At 37.7% G+C, this 14,506-nt stretch overlaps 1 protein-coding gene across 11 annotated transcripts in view; it reads left to right on the top strand.

The window, feature by feature from the left end:
• Positions 1-14,506, top strand: part of HDAC8 (histone deacetylase 8) — a 290,590-nt gene that overhangs the window by 81,109 nt on the left and 194,975 nt on the right. The window lies entirely within an intron of this gene.

Below are 14,506 nucleotides of genomic sequence, written 5' to 3'. Positions count from 1 at the left end.
TTATATCCACCTATGCAAAACTTTGCTGGTAGGAGCTATCAACCTAACAAGAGGAATAATCTTATTCTAGGGAACTAGGGTTTATAATGGTAGTTATTAAAATAGAAATCTACCTGTATTTGGTCCTTGGTTCTTTACTTTGAGTCCTGTAGCTTATATTTTATAACTTAAAATGGAAAGAAACTTTTTTTCCTCATCAAAGACCACTGACCTAAAGAAAAATTCAGAGATTCCAAAAAACAAACAAATAAAAACTTAGTATTTTGCCTCATTTTATGAGAGAAATATTAAACTTTTATATTTTAAATAATTTGATAGCTCATCCACTGCTTTTTAAAAACATTAATTCTAGTGTGCATATGGTAATCAGAATAACCTATCCAGAAAGAACTTGTTCTCCAGGAAACAACAAACTCATTAAAGGAATAGCTCATTTAAGCCTAAGTTTTTATTCCTGTGAAGAAGTCCTTTGTCCATCTATACTAAGCCCCACTGTTAAAAACACATATGGCTAATATTTACTATAGATACACTTCTGTAGTATATGTTTATTGTGTGAGAATTTTCCTTAGACCCTGACATGGCCTGAAATACAAGTCAGTGATGTTTTAAACACAGGATTCATTCCTATGGGTCTGGGGCCAAGATTCACCTCTCTGAAGCCACTCTTACCTTCTTACAAAAGAATCGAGCACATTAAGTCACCTTGTAGAAATTTTAAAACATTTATTAACAAGAATAAAGGAAGGGGAGCTACCATGCAACAACATAGGGGATTTGTGTGTCTTTAAGTATAATAATGTTTATTCATTCATTTGGCAAATATTTATTGAGTGTTTCCTTTATGCCAGCACTGTACTTAGGCATTTGTGGTGGTAAACAACACAGATGAGGCTTCTCCCACACCCTGGAATACAATTCCTAGGGAGCACTTGCCTGTGCGAGGAATAGCACTAAACATTTATTTGATTTTTACAGTAACACAGTCTACAATACCTACAAAGGTAGGTATTCTCATTTCCATCTTACAAGTGAGAAAACTGGAGTTTAGAAAGATTGATTTGTTTAGGGTTGCACAGCTAATAGTGCTGAAGCCAGAGTTACAACTCATGTATCTACCTATTTACCATCAGCTACAATGTCCTCAAAGTGTCATGTGGAAGTATGAAATTTCTTCACAAGGAAAAAATACCATCCCAAGACTTCTTAGAAAGTTGTGTCTCAAGGAATTGCAGACCCCCTCCCAAAGAAAAACCAGTTAAATTTATGAAAATAAACCACATGATTTGTAGTATACACAATCTGTTGTGTTTATGTTTTTGGAAGTGCAATTTAGATTTTTCCTACCAAAAGAATATGCTAATCCTGGGAATTTAATTTGTAATTTTATGGATAGAAACCAAGAATAAATATTGCCAGATTTTATGTTTTAAGATTTAAAATTTGGAAGCATGAAGATTCTGTGAATCTGCTTTTTCCTTTATTTTCAATGGAGAAAATCCTGACTTTCTGCTTCAGAAATAGTGTCACATGTCATTTTATAGTGGTCGTCTCATGGAATTAACATCCTTTTCATATGTTTTCTTGAGTAGTATTGATAAAGATTTTTTTTTTTCTGAAGCTGGAAACGGGGAGAGACAGTCAGACAGACTCCCGCATGCGCCCGACCGGGATCCACCCGGCACGCCCACCAGGGGGCAACGCTCTGCCCCTCCGGGGCGTCGCTCTGTTGCGACCAGAGCCACTCTAGCGCCTGGGGCAGAGGCCAAGGAGCCATCCCCAGCGCCCGGGCCATCTTTGCTCCAATGGAGCCTCGCTGCGGGAGGGAAAGAGAGAGAGAGAGGAAGGAGAGGGGGAGGGGTGGAGAAGCAGATGGGCACTTCTGTGTGCCCTGGCCGGGAATCGAACCTGGGACTTCTGCACGCCAGGCCAACGCTCTACCACTGAGCCAACCGGCCAGGGCCTGATAAAGATTTTTGACATTAGCATTTTTGCATCTGTTGACAAAATTTTTTATCATCTCTTGGTCCTGGCAGAAGGACATATCTACATAAAGCAATGAGATTTCTCCATCCAAGCTATAAGTTGTTCATTCAATACCAATGGAATAAAATGAGAACCACGGGACATCTCTAAAGGACATTCAAGTAAAATGTTTCTTTACACTATTGACTTTTAACGTTAAAATTTAAAGAAGAGATGTTTTCATGATGATACATTTTTCTTTTATTGTATTTATCACTCATCTAGAATTTATCTTCCAGTTGGGACTGTAGACTTCTTAGCATTAAATTTTAGAAGCAAGTAGATAGATCCTCAGTGAAAGAGAACCCAACAATTATAACTTGCTTCTCAGGACTTGGTGATATGGCAAAAACAACACAAACACATATCTAAACATAAATATTTTAAGCAATACAAATTTTTAAAATTCCCCTTTGCTTGATAAGAAGGGAAGGATTGTCTAGAAATTTGCATTTGAGAACACATAATTATATAGCCTTACTTCCATCTTCATCCCCATTTTCATCACAATCTAAGAGCTGGTGAAAATTCTTTATATAATTATTCTACCTCTCTTCAGTTAGGTTACAGGTACACCACCTTGATCATCACTAGCTCACTTTGGTCTGGCAATAAAGGTAACAGGAGATGCTAATTCATTTAAAAAGCCTTGCACGTTGAACTCATCCCTCTGTAAGTATTTTTATCAAGTGCTTTTATTCTATTTGATAAACTTTTATCCAGCCTCTGCATGGTATGGAAAATATAAAGTTGCTTGTTGTTTCTGAAAAAAATGGATGACTCAGACACATTAAATTTACTGTTCATGTTAGGCACAGGTACAAATGAGGCCAAGGTGGGCTGTTCATTTATTGTTCCTAATTTGATATGTCTTTTGAAATATTAAATTCAAAACATTAAGTGCCTAAGAATATAGGATAATTTGGAGAGAAGGTGTGTGTTTAATTATCTGAGTTGTCCTGAGCCCTCTGTCACTGAACTCACCCTGCCTGTTTCCAGTATTTAGTTAAAGTTGCAGTGGAGAACTGTATCTTTTCCCCTTACCTGATCCTTTGAGCTTTAAATCCATGTAGTTAGGGATACAGTTCTTATATTGTCTTTCTTCCCCTCTTGGCCAGTGTCTTTCATGACAAGTTCCTAAACATCTGCACTAAGTAGCCCTGATGTCATGACAGCCCTCTACCCCAGCAAACATAGGTGATTTTTTCCCTTTTAAGTCAAGAACAGTCTACTGAAATTCTGTGGGTTCATTCTGTCATTCTGGTATGTACCTTTTCTGTTCTCTTCTTAATACTGAATGATCCCTGCCCCTGGAGAAAGTGACCTGATTCTTCTGCAGAAGTTTAATAGGTTCTGATGCTAGAACATGGTCTGAAACTATCCAGAGACAGGAAGACCTTGCTCATAAATGGAAATTTTGAGAATTGTGTCCTTTAATGTAAGACTGCTCAGTCCCTTCAGTCTAATCTAGAAAAGCTACCCTCTAGGCTCAGCTTTCATATCTTACTTGAATAACTGCTCCTGACATGGCCATTCACCCAACAGCTGCCAGCATTGATGTGCTGCCTTGTTCTGTTCTGTTGACATGGACTGTATAGAGATTAAGTTAAACTAGTGTCTCTTACCTGAAAAAAAGGCCCGAAGCTAAGTTTTGCTGAAGCCATACCCATTGGTCCTTAAAGAAGGACCAAAGAAAAGATTCTTAAAAAAAAAAAAAACCAACATATCAGCTAACCAGCTAAGTTAACAAGTGAAAGGGTGTCCATGTGTGCCAGGCACTAAGGGCAGTACATTTGCCTAGATATCATGGAAGTAAAACTGAGGACTGAGCTGGAGGTAAAGGTGTTTGTGTGTCCGCTTGAGGTGGGAAAATCCTGAAGAGGAAGGTGAAGTGTGGGGGAGGTGTTCAATATATTGGAGATAAAGGTAGAAAAATATCCATTCTATTTAAATATAGGAAAGCCTCACTAACTTGGCCTAATTAGACAAAAGCAAGTCTGAATCCAGGAATATTTTAAAATGCATTTGTATCACTTTCAAGCACTAGATGCACTAGTAATTCAAACTAGACTAACAACACCTCAAAGAAGGGGCTTTAAGAATCACTTGTAATTAGCATATCAATTATTTGTGTATAAATGGATGTGCATAAAGTGCATAAAGCGTTTATTCTCTTAAGTAAGACAAACATTCCCCAGTGCAATCTTGTTTACAGTATTAATTTGCTTATCCAGCCCTTTTTGTGCCAAGATAGATGTATGTAAGAAATACTTATTTCCTCAGGGAAGCATGAATTGCTTCCCTGTGTTTAGTCCAGTAACTAAGAAGCGGAGTGCCACTTGATTGGTTTGGGATTTCCAGGATATGGAGTTTTGAATTTGCATACAGACCAGAGAGATTTCATATGGAGAAGATCTGGCAGCCATTGCCAGAGATCCAGTTTCCCCATCTGGATTTCATTGAAGTGATCTGGATTTCATCAAGCAACAGGACACTGATCCTAAATGATCCACCAGACTCTGTAATGTAGGCATGCTTAAAATACATCCTGCTCCAGAAAAATAACTGTTAAAATATGTTGAGTTGGAGTTATTCTATGTGCAGTACTTAAAAGTAATAAAAATGCATGTCTTTTTAAGTCCCACAAAAACCATGCAATATCAAGTTAATGATGAAAATCAATCCCCGAACTCTTTCTTGCACACCTCATTGTGTGACGGCATTGTAGAGATTTCCAATCATCTGGGAAAGGATATTATATTTTGATGAGCTGCACCAGGTGCTAACTATATGGCAGCATTTCAGCTTTGAATCTTAGGGAGGCCCTCCTGGGTAAGGGTGAGGGAAGGGCTAGGGGCATGTTTATTGTTAACAAATCATTATTGTCTACATAAGTTTAAAAATCAGAGCAATCAAATTGAAAAAAATAAAGATGTATCATAGGTATATAGGAAGTGTAGAAAATATGACTAAGGAATAAGAAACAGAAATAGGCCTATATCTCTAATGATATGTATTAAACTGAGCTCTAGGAAAATTGTGACTTCTTCCAGGCTTAGAGAGTAAAAACTAGTGCAAAGAGCACAGCAGAAGAAGTAAATATACACGCAAATGTTGTAACTACAGTTTGGAATGACTCCAGCTCTCCCCTTTCCCCCCCAAGGGCATCACTATTCAGGGTCTGCAAAAGCCAAATAGCTGTTTGGCTTCCAATCTGATTTTTTGCCTAAGAAATCAGAGAAGTAGTTTTCAATTTTAATAATACTATATATTCTCTGAACCTCTATCTCTCAGAAAGGCACTTGTATTTCTTCCCCTTCTTGAAGTGAATTTTTTGTTTGGTGAAAGGTAATAGATTGGCAGCACTGGAAAAGGAATTATTATACTCTCAGAACAGGTATAACCTGGCAGTGACACTATGAAATTTCTTTTTGCCTTTGGGGAACATTAGAGTACTATTCAGGAAGTCACGGCTATGGTGTGCTATGCTGAACTCAACAGTATCCTAGTGGGCTGAAAAAATTAACATAGCACTCCAAGGGCCTGACTTAAGGCCATTCATTTATTCATTCAACATTAGGGAGTGTTTATTATGTGCCTGGTGCTAGGAGAAGACTTTTGCGAATGTTATATCATTTAATCCTCTCAGTAACCCTGGGAGGGAGAGAATGCTCATGTTTACAGAGAAGGAAACTGAGGTTCAGAGAAGTGAAGTGATTTGTTCAAGTTGCAATGCAAGCACTGGATCCAGCTTTGTGTGACCCCAACACAGCATTCTGCCTGAACCCCATGTTGTAGAAGCTGCAAAAGAAATGGGAGAGACATATGCCCAAATAATAGGACACAGAGCAGAATGCAATAGTGCTATGGGGAGTGGTCCTCATAGTTTCAAAACAGTGAAATAACCTCCCCACCCCCAATCAAATAAAGACTCATTAGTACAGCTAGCCTTAGGATTCATATTCTTTGTATTCTTTCATTTTTTTAAAGCTTACCTCTCCAAACCAGCTTGCCTCTTGGCCTACCGTAAACTCTGACCAAATAATATACACTCTACTTGCTAGGGCATCTGGCCTTTCAGAATAGGAAGAGCCGAAGAGCACTGGGGTTTAGTGAAAAGAGCACTGGATTGAAATTAGAATTAGTGTTCTAATTCTAGCTCTGATGATTCAGTCTACGCCACTGGTAAGGTTCTTTCCTTTCATTCTGGATGACTCACTTTCCCCTGTGTAAATGTGAATGGTTTACTTCAAAGAGGTAAAAAGATAAGTAATAACAAACTAAAAATAGTATACAGTCCTTTTGTTGCCAAGGTGACATAAAATCGATGAGTCGAATTACTTACTGCAAGGCATGTTAGAAAGAGAAGCCAATTAGAATCTGTTTTCATATAATGGCCTTAGCAAGAGAAAAGATGCTCCTGTAAAAGGTTAACAAATTACATCTTGAAAATTTAAACACCAAAAAAACGATGTGAGGATTGTTTGCTTATTTCTTTGGAGGGTTTGGGGTTTAGGAGTTTGAGGCGCGCGCGCGCGCGCGTGTGTGTGTGTGTGTGTGTGTGTGTGTGTGCGCGCGCGCGTGCGCACGCGCTTTGGGATATTTGTTTTGTTTTGTTGTACTAAAGGTGTTAATGGAACCAGTACAGCTTGTTTATACTAAAAATAGAAAGAGAAACTTATAGGAAATAAAATGTCTTCTGGATATGTTCAAGAGGCACCCCTGACCGACCCCAAATAAATTGACACATCAACCTCACCACAGCGACTGCCCCATGAATTTCTTGCATCCCTAAACCATTTGTAGTAGATATTCAGGAATCACTGAGGCATTTAAGACATGCAGCATCCCCTGGAAGGCTGAGTTTTTGCAGCATGAGTCAGCAGTGCCTGAGTTGAGATAGGATTGAGAGAATTTAGAGAAAACATATCTGTGAAAAGCTGAAGAGCTCCCATTTGGGACTGATTAATGCTACTTTGGGTCCTTAACAGAATCTCCCTCTGAATCCCATCTAATACCATAGATTTAAAATTTACATTATTGTAGTAAAAGCTTTTCTGTGGGCAAGAACATTTCTCAGGGTGACCTTGGAAAGTCACAGCATTACTAACAAATGTTTCTCTCTTCTCTCCTTCTGCATCCTATCCTTGGTTTTTCAACTTTAAATTCTTCATTTCTTTAATCTCTGTTGATGAAGTCTCTAGAGCACGGATAGTCAACCTTTTTATACCTACTGCCAACTTTTGTATTTCTGTTAGTAGTAAAATTTTCTAACCGCCCACCGGTTCCACAGTAATGGTGATTTATAAAGTAGGGAAGTAACTTTACTTTATAAAGTTTATAAAGCAGAGTTACAGCAAGTTAAAGCATATAATAATACTTACTAACCAAGTACTTTATGTCAGATTTTCGCTAAGTTTGGCAGAATAAAGTTTTATAAAACAACTTACTATAGTTAAATCTATCTTTTTATTTATACTTTGATTGCTCCGCTACCACCCACCATGAAAGCTGGAACACCCACTAGTGGGCAGTAGGGACCAGGTTGACTACCACTGCTCTAGAGGATGCTGGGAGGGCCTTCTAGAAAACAAAGATGATAGTCTGGTATAAGCTAGTTTGCAAGCTAGACCTCAGGAGACCAAACCTGCTGGGAACTTGCACAGATCAAAGGGACAATTTTGGATTACCACATCCTACCACCAGCATTGATTAAGGATAACTGTAGCACCATCTCTTTGGCATTCCATTGCTTTGGTATTAGAGGTAAAGTGGCACCAGTGAATCATCTCAAGACACACAGTAGAAGCTGGGGTCTCTACCCTGATGGAAGAAAAGAAAAGGGGTAAACTCTATAACTTGGTTCTTGGGCTTTTTCTTTTATCTTAAAGCATCATTAATATCATCACCTCTGGCTTTTATACTCCTCAGGCACCAACCACCTTCCTCGGAGCAATGCCTCTAGAAACAGCTGCCACAGCCTCTCTTCTTCACTTGCATAGCCTTGTCTGAAAAGCAGGCTTCTGAATACTGAGACATTAGTTTTCTCATCAAGGAAAACTACATTTCAAATGATTATCTTGTGTGTTTATAGGGAAGTTCCTAATGTAGTTTAATGAGCTACTTATCCTCCCACTCCTTTCTGGGTAAGAGATTTTATACTTTGCCAAAACCTAAAATTAATGATATACAGTGTAGAACAATGTTACAATGGTAGGGTAACTTTGCCAAAAGCAATCTGGAGTGATATTTCATTCATTTATTCATTTAATGATTATTTATTGAATGCCTACTATGTATAAAGTATTGATTCTACCCTCAAGGAAGTTAGTACAGATATTAAAATTATAGATACAAAGAGAAAGATACACATTCATATTCATAGTCACACATATTTGAATAAAATAAAATGCGGAAAGCTATAAGAACTGTAAGAGGTAAAATGCTTTGGGCACTCAAAGCAATGTCCTGCTCACAAAAATTAGGGGATGTCTTATTACTTCATATTCATTTTGAAGTATCCCCTAATTTTTTAAGCAGTATACTTCGGTGGGGGAGCTTAATTGAGGAGGTAACATTCTATCTGGGTTCTAAAGGGTAGCTAATTACCACAAAGTATGTGAATGTGTATGTGTCTATAAAATTTGAGTCAAGTTTAAATATACAGAGAGTGTAGGGAAAAATGTTCTACACAGATGATACAGCAAGATCAAAGTCAGGAAAGGATGAGCTATGTACAAAGAAGAGCAGTGGTTTAGTTTGGCTCGGCTGTAAAGTGCAGGAGAGGGACCTGTTGCAAAGAGGACTGGAAAAGTGGAGGAGCTAGAATAATCAGCTCTTCCATAAGCATTTGGGGAGCTGCTAAAGGTTTTAGAATGAGGGAATAATATGATCACAACTTACTTGGAAAGATAAACACTCAAAAAATAATAATGCTATGGCTGCTACTGCTATTATTGAGAATAATATTTGTAAAGTGGCTGACACAAGCACCTAATGTATGGTAGCTAAGTAAGTCATAGAAGCATGAATTTGTAGTGGTTCAGAGCATGGATTCTAGTACCAGGATGCTCGAGTTCAAAATCTAGTTCTGCCACTCTGGCCAGGTTTCTCAGTGGCTAGAGCATCATCCCTGCGTCCCAAGGAGCTGGCTCTATCCCTGGTAAGAGCATGTATGGGAAGCAATGAACGAGTGCACAACTAAATAGAACAGCTAACTAGAACAAGGAGTTGATGCTTCTCTCTTTCTTGCTCTTTCTCCTTTCCTCCTTCTCTTCCTCTTTCTGTCACAAATCAGTGGAAAAATTAAAACACACACACACACACACACACACACAATCTAGCTCTGCCACTCAATAGCTATGTGATCTTGTACAGATTTCTTAAGCTCTCTATGCTGCTGTTTCTCCACCTATAAAATAGGGTTAGCTCGGTTGATTAGAGCATCATTCCAGAGTGCAAAGGTTGCCAGTTCGATTCCCTGGTCAGGGCACATATAGGAGGAGCTCAGTGTTCCTGTCTCTCTCTCTTTGTGCCTTTGTATAGTAATAATAATAATAGTAATAATAATAATAATACCTATCTTATAAATTGTTATGAGGGTCAAGTGAGCTAATACATATAAATGCATAAAAGTGCTGTTTTGAATAAAGTGCTCAATAAATGTTAGTTGTTATTGTTTTCATTTTTTATTCATGAAAGAGATGGAACATGAGCTAGTGTTTAAAGGATGCATATGATGTAGACATGTAGAAAGGTGACTTTCAGACAAGGATGTACATGACAAAAAACATAAGAAAGTACAAGGTGGGTGAGGTAAACCAAGAACAGTTCAGTTTACCTACAGAATAATATGGGTTAAGCAGTTATTGATTAATAAGATGAAAAAGTAGGCTGGAGCTAGATCATGAAGGACTTTGAATCATAAGCTAAGAAATTTAAGCATTATCTAGAGATAATAGAGGGACATTGAAGGCTTTTGAGTAAAGAAATGACTTGATCATAACCATTCCAAAGGAAAATTAATCTAATGGTAATGTGTATGTGATGCATTGGAGAAAAAGGAGACTTGAGGCAGTGAAATTAATTAGGAAGCTATTGGAATCCACAGAGGAGATTACAAGGGCTAGGTTAGAGTACTTAAGTGGGAGTGAAGAAGAGGAAATGGGAGAGACATTGGTGAAAGACTGTTAAGAGGAGCAGAGAAAGGAATCAGAAAGAGCTTCAGAGTTTTAAACATGGATGACCAAAAAGATGGGGTATCATTACCAGAGATGGGGAATAGAGGAGAAAGTAAGGTGACAAGTTCAGCATGGTCAAAATGGAGCTATAAATTACAGCTGACTTTTTAAGAAATTGACAAGCTGATCCTAAACTTTATATGGCACTTCAACTCAGATTAGCCAAAGCAAATTTGAAAAGAAAGAATAGGATTAGAAGACACACTTCACACCTTAAAACTTACTACAAAGCTAATGAAGACAATGTGTGGCTGGCATGAGTGTGGACATATACAGCAATAAAAATGGAGCTCAGAGTCCAGAAATATGTACAATAAATTGATTTTACACAAAGGGTATTAATACAATTAAATGGGGAAAGAATAGCCTTTTCAACAAATGGTACTGGGACAACTGGCTATCAGCATGCAAAAGAATGAATTTAGACCCTTACCTCACACCATATACAAAAACTAAGTCTACATAGTCTAAATGTAAGAGCTGAAATGATAAAACTCTTAGAAGAAAACAGATATAAATATTTATTATCTTGAATTAGGTAATGCTGTATAATGCTGTTTTAGATATGATATCAAAAGCACAAGCAACAAAAGAAAAAAATAGATAAATCTTACTTTTAACCACAGAATGGATGAACCTGGAGAGCATTATGCTAAGTAAAATAAGCCAGTCAGAAAAACGCAAATACCATAAGATTTTACTTATACGTGAAATATAATGAACAAAATCAACTAACAAACAATAGAAATAGATTCATAGATATGGAGAACAGACTGACAGCTGTCAAAGAGGAGGAGGTTTGGGGGACTGGGTGAAAAAGGTGAAGGGATTAAGCAAAAACAAAAAAGCTCAGATACAGACAACAGTATGGTGATGGACAGAGGGAAAGGGGGATGGGAGGAGGTAGAAGAGGGTAAAAGGGGATAAATGGTGATGGAAAAAGACTTGGAGTTGTGAACACACAGTACAATATAGAGATGATGTATTATAGAATTGTACACCTGAAACCTATATAATTTCATTCACTATAATGTCACCCCAATAAATTCAATTTTAAAAATATATGCAGGTGAAATAAGATTTTAGTGAATGAATGGCTATTGAACTTCAGAGAATGATGACAAGGAAAAGGAGAGACAGAAAAATTTTGAACTAGATGCTAAAATCCTCAAGGGAGGTGAAAGAGTATATCATAGGTATCTAGATAAGAAATTTCATAATATTTGAGTAGTGTAAGCAAGTAACATTACCTCAAAAAAAAGGAGAGATTGATGACAGGAAGGAATATTGGATTTGGAAGTAGCGACAGGAAAAGGAATATTCCAATTTCTCTTCTTCCTGTGAATTCAGTGGTAATGTGCACAGTGTGTTTTCTCCTTTGACACCCCCAACTTAATCTGTCACCTAGTACTCTCAATATTTTCCAAATTTTTCTTACCTTGCTTTCTGTTGCTCTTGTGCCTAGACTACTTCAATACCCTTTGTGCTAACCTTATCTCCAGACTTTGTCTCTTTGGCCTCACATGAAACAGCAAAAATCAAATTTCCTAAGCATTGTTTTTCAACAGCATCATTGCTTATCTCATACTTTTTCAGTGGCTCGCCTTTGACTGTCAAACCAAACGAAAACTTTCAGTCTTGAATTTTAAAGTGTCTACCATATAGCCCTCTGTAAGCTGCCCTCATTTCCAGTTGCTTTGACATTATACTGTATACAAAATACCTTACCTTTTTCAAAGCTTCTAATTGCCCTTTTCTCAAACAATCCTACTCTTTTATTTACTTTTATTTCTAGATAATCATAGATTCACAGGAGGTTACAAAGAAATGCACAGGGAAGTCCCATGCATCCTTCCTCCACCCTCCTCCAATGTTGAGATCTTGCACAATGATAGTACAATATCAAAATCAAGAAGCTGACATTAGTACAATTCATAGAGATAATTCAGTTTTCACCGATTATACATGTTCTTGTGTGTGAGTGTGTGTAGCTCTATGTGGATTTGCATAACCACAACTACTTTCACAATCAAGATAGAGAACTATACCATCACCACAGGGCTCAGTAATGCAACCACACTCATCCCTAATCCCTGGCAACCACTGATCTTCTCTATATCCCTGTAAATATTTTTTAAACAATATATTTTTTAAAATTTTATTTATTTTTTACAGAGACAGAGAGTGAGTCAGAGAGAGGGATAGACAGGGACAGACAGACAGGAATGAAGAGAAATGAGAAGCATCAATCATTAGTTTTTCATTGCGCGCTGCAACACCTTAGTTGTTCATTGATTGCTTTCTCATATGTGCCTTGACCGCGTGCCTTCGGCAGACCGAGTAACCCCTTGCTGGAGCCAGCGACCTTGGGTTCAAGCTGGTGGGCTTTTGCTCAAACCAGATGAGCCCGCGCTCAAGCTGGTGAGCTCTGGGTCTTGAACCTGGGTCTTCCGCATCCCAGTTCTACACTCTATTCACTGCGCCACCGCCTGGTCAGGCAATATTTCTTTTTTATTGATAGATTTCAGAGAGACAGAGATAGGAGGAGGGACAGAAAGGCATTCATTTGTTGTTCCACTTAGCTTTCATCATTCCTTGTTTGCTTCCCTTATGTGTCCTGATCAGGAATGGAACCCACAACCTTGGTGCTTCAAGATGACACTCTAACCAACTGAGCTATACCTGTGTCAGGGCTCCATTCCTCTAATTAGTATTTCACAAATGGTATATAAGTGGAATCATGCAGTATAAATTTGGGGATTGGCCTTGTTCACCCAGCATAATTCCTTTGAGATCCATCCAAGTTCTTTTACATGTATCAGTAGTTTGTTTCTTTTTATTGATGAGCAGTATTCCAATGGTATGGATATACCACAGTTTAACTATTCATTTGTTGAAGTATATGAGTCATTTCAAGTTTGGATTGTTACAGATAAAGTTCCTATGAACATTTATGTACAAGTTCCTATATAAAAATAAGTCTTAATTTCTCTTGAATAAATGCTGAAAAATGCTATTACTAGATTGTGTGATAAATCTACTTTTAGTTTTGACAGGACCAGTCAAAATATTTTCCAGAGTGGCTATATCATTTTACATTCCCACTCACAAGGTATGTGTGATATAGTTTCTTCCACATCCTCACCAGCAATTGATGTTATTGCTATTTTTCATATTAGCCATTTTGATAGGTGGCTTATTGTAGTTTTCTCATCTTTTAAGACCTAAGTCTAGAGTTACCCCTGTAGGATCCTCTCTAACATCATCTGGAAAAGTTGATTATTCTCTCCTCTGTGGCATCTATGATACTTAATTTATCATTGTATTTTAATTATTTATTGACATAGTTTGAGTCTTCCCCCCTATTCTGAGCACATGAAGATAAGAACGGTGCCAAATTCATCTTTGTTCCTGCAACATCTGGTACAGTTATATGCTGGACACACAGAGAGCCTCAGTTAATGTGTGCAAAGTGAGAGAATGAATGAGAAAGTGTTAGTCTTTCTTGCCTCCCCTTCCTCCCCACTATGCTATAAACCTTTAAGAACAGAGATCATTCCTTCCACTGTGTTCCGGCAGCAGCTAATAGGGTGCTCTGTACGCGTAGATGCTCAGTAAATGTTGGCTAACTATCCAGGTGGCTTATCATTCCTCTGCACCCAGGAGATAAGCACATGAAAGAGAGATAGGACTGAGTATTCCTGTAGTGAGTATCATATGTCATAAGTTTTATAATATTTTTATAATCTACACAATCACTCAATATTTGTCTGCATAGATGAGAAAGCAAAACAAAACAGTTTTTTGAGTCAAACAATATCTCTACAGCTGAACACTTTTCAATAGTTTCAGTGCCCTTGTTACATATGAATTTGAGAGACTGATATTTTATATCCCTGAATTGTTTTTGCAGTTTTAGAAGGATCTGGAATTTTTCTGGTTTTGCTGCACTGGTATAATTTGACATGTTGACTATGAAGGGGTTATTAACCCCAGCATTTTTAATTACTTTTCGACTCTGCATTTTCTCAACTCTGAAGTTTGTTAATTTATACATGTTTATATGTCTCTGTGAGAATTACTCAGGCCCTTGCATACTGGAATATGTTTTGTCTGCGAACTAGATTGTAAGCCCCTTGAGAGCAGGGACCTTATAACTCCTAGGAATGCATTCTGGACATTGTCAGTGTTCAATTAATGATAATACTGGAAACCTGACTAAGTATGTCTGTCACATTGAC

The sequence above is a fragment of the Saccopteryx bilineata genome, chromosome X (assembly GCF_036850765.1).
Source record: "Saccopteryx bilineata isolate mSacBil1 chromosome X, mSacBil1_pri_phased_curated, whole genome shotgun sequence".
Classification (NCBI taxonomy): domain Eukaryota; kingdom Metazoa; phylum Chordata; class Mammalia; order Chiroptera; family Emballonuridae; genus Saccopteryx; species Saccopteryx bilineata.
The sequence above is the reverse complement of the archived record's forward strand: the minus strand, read 5'-3'. Positions and strand labels throughout refer to the sequence as shown.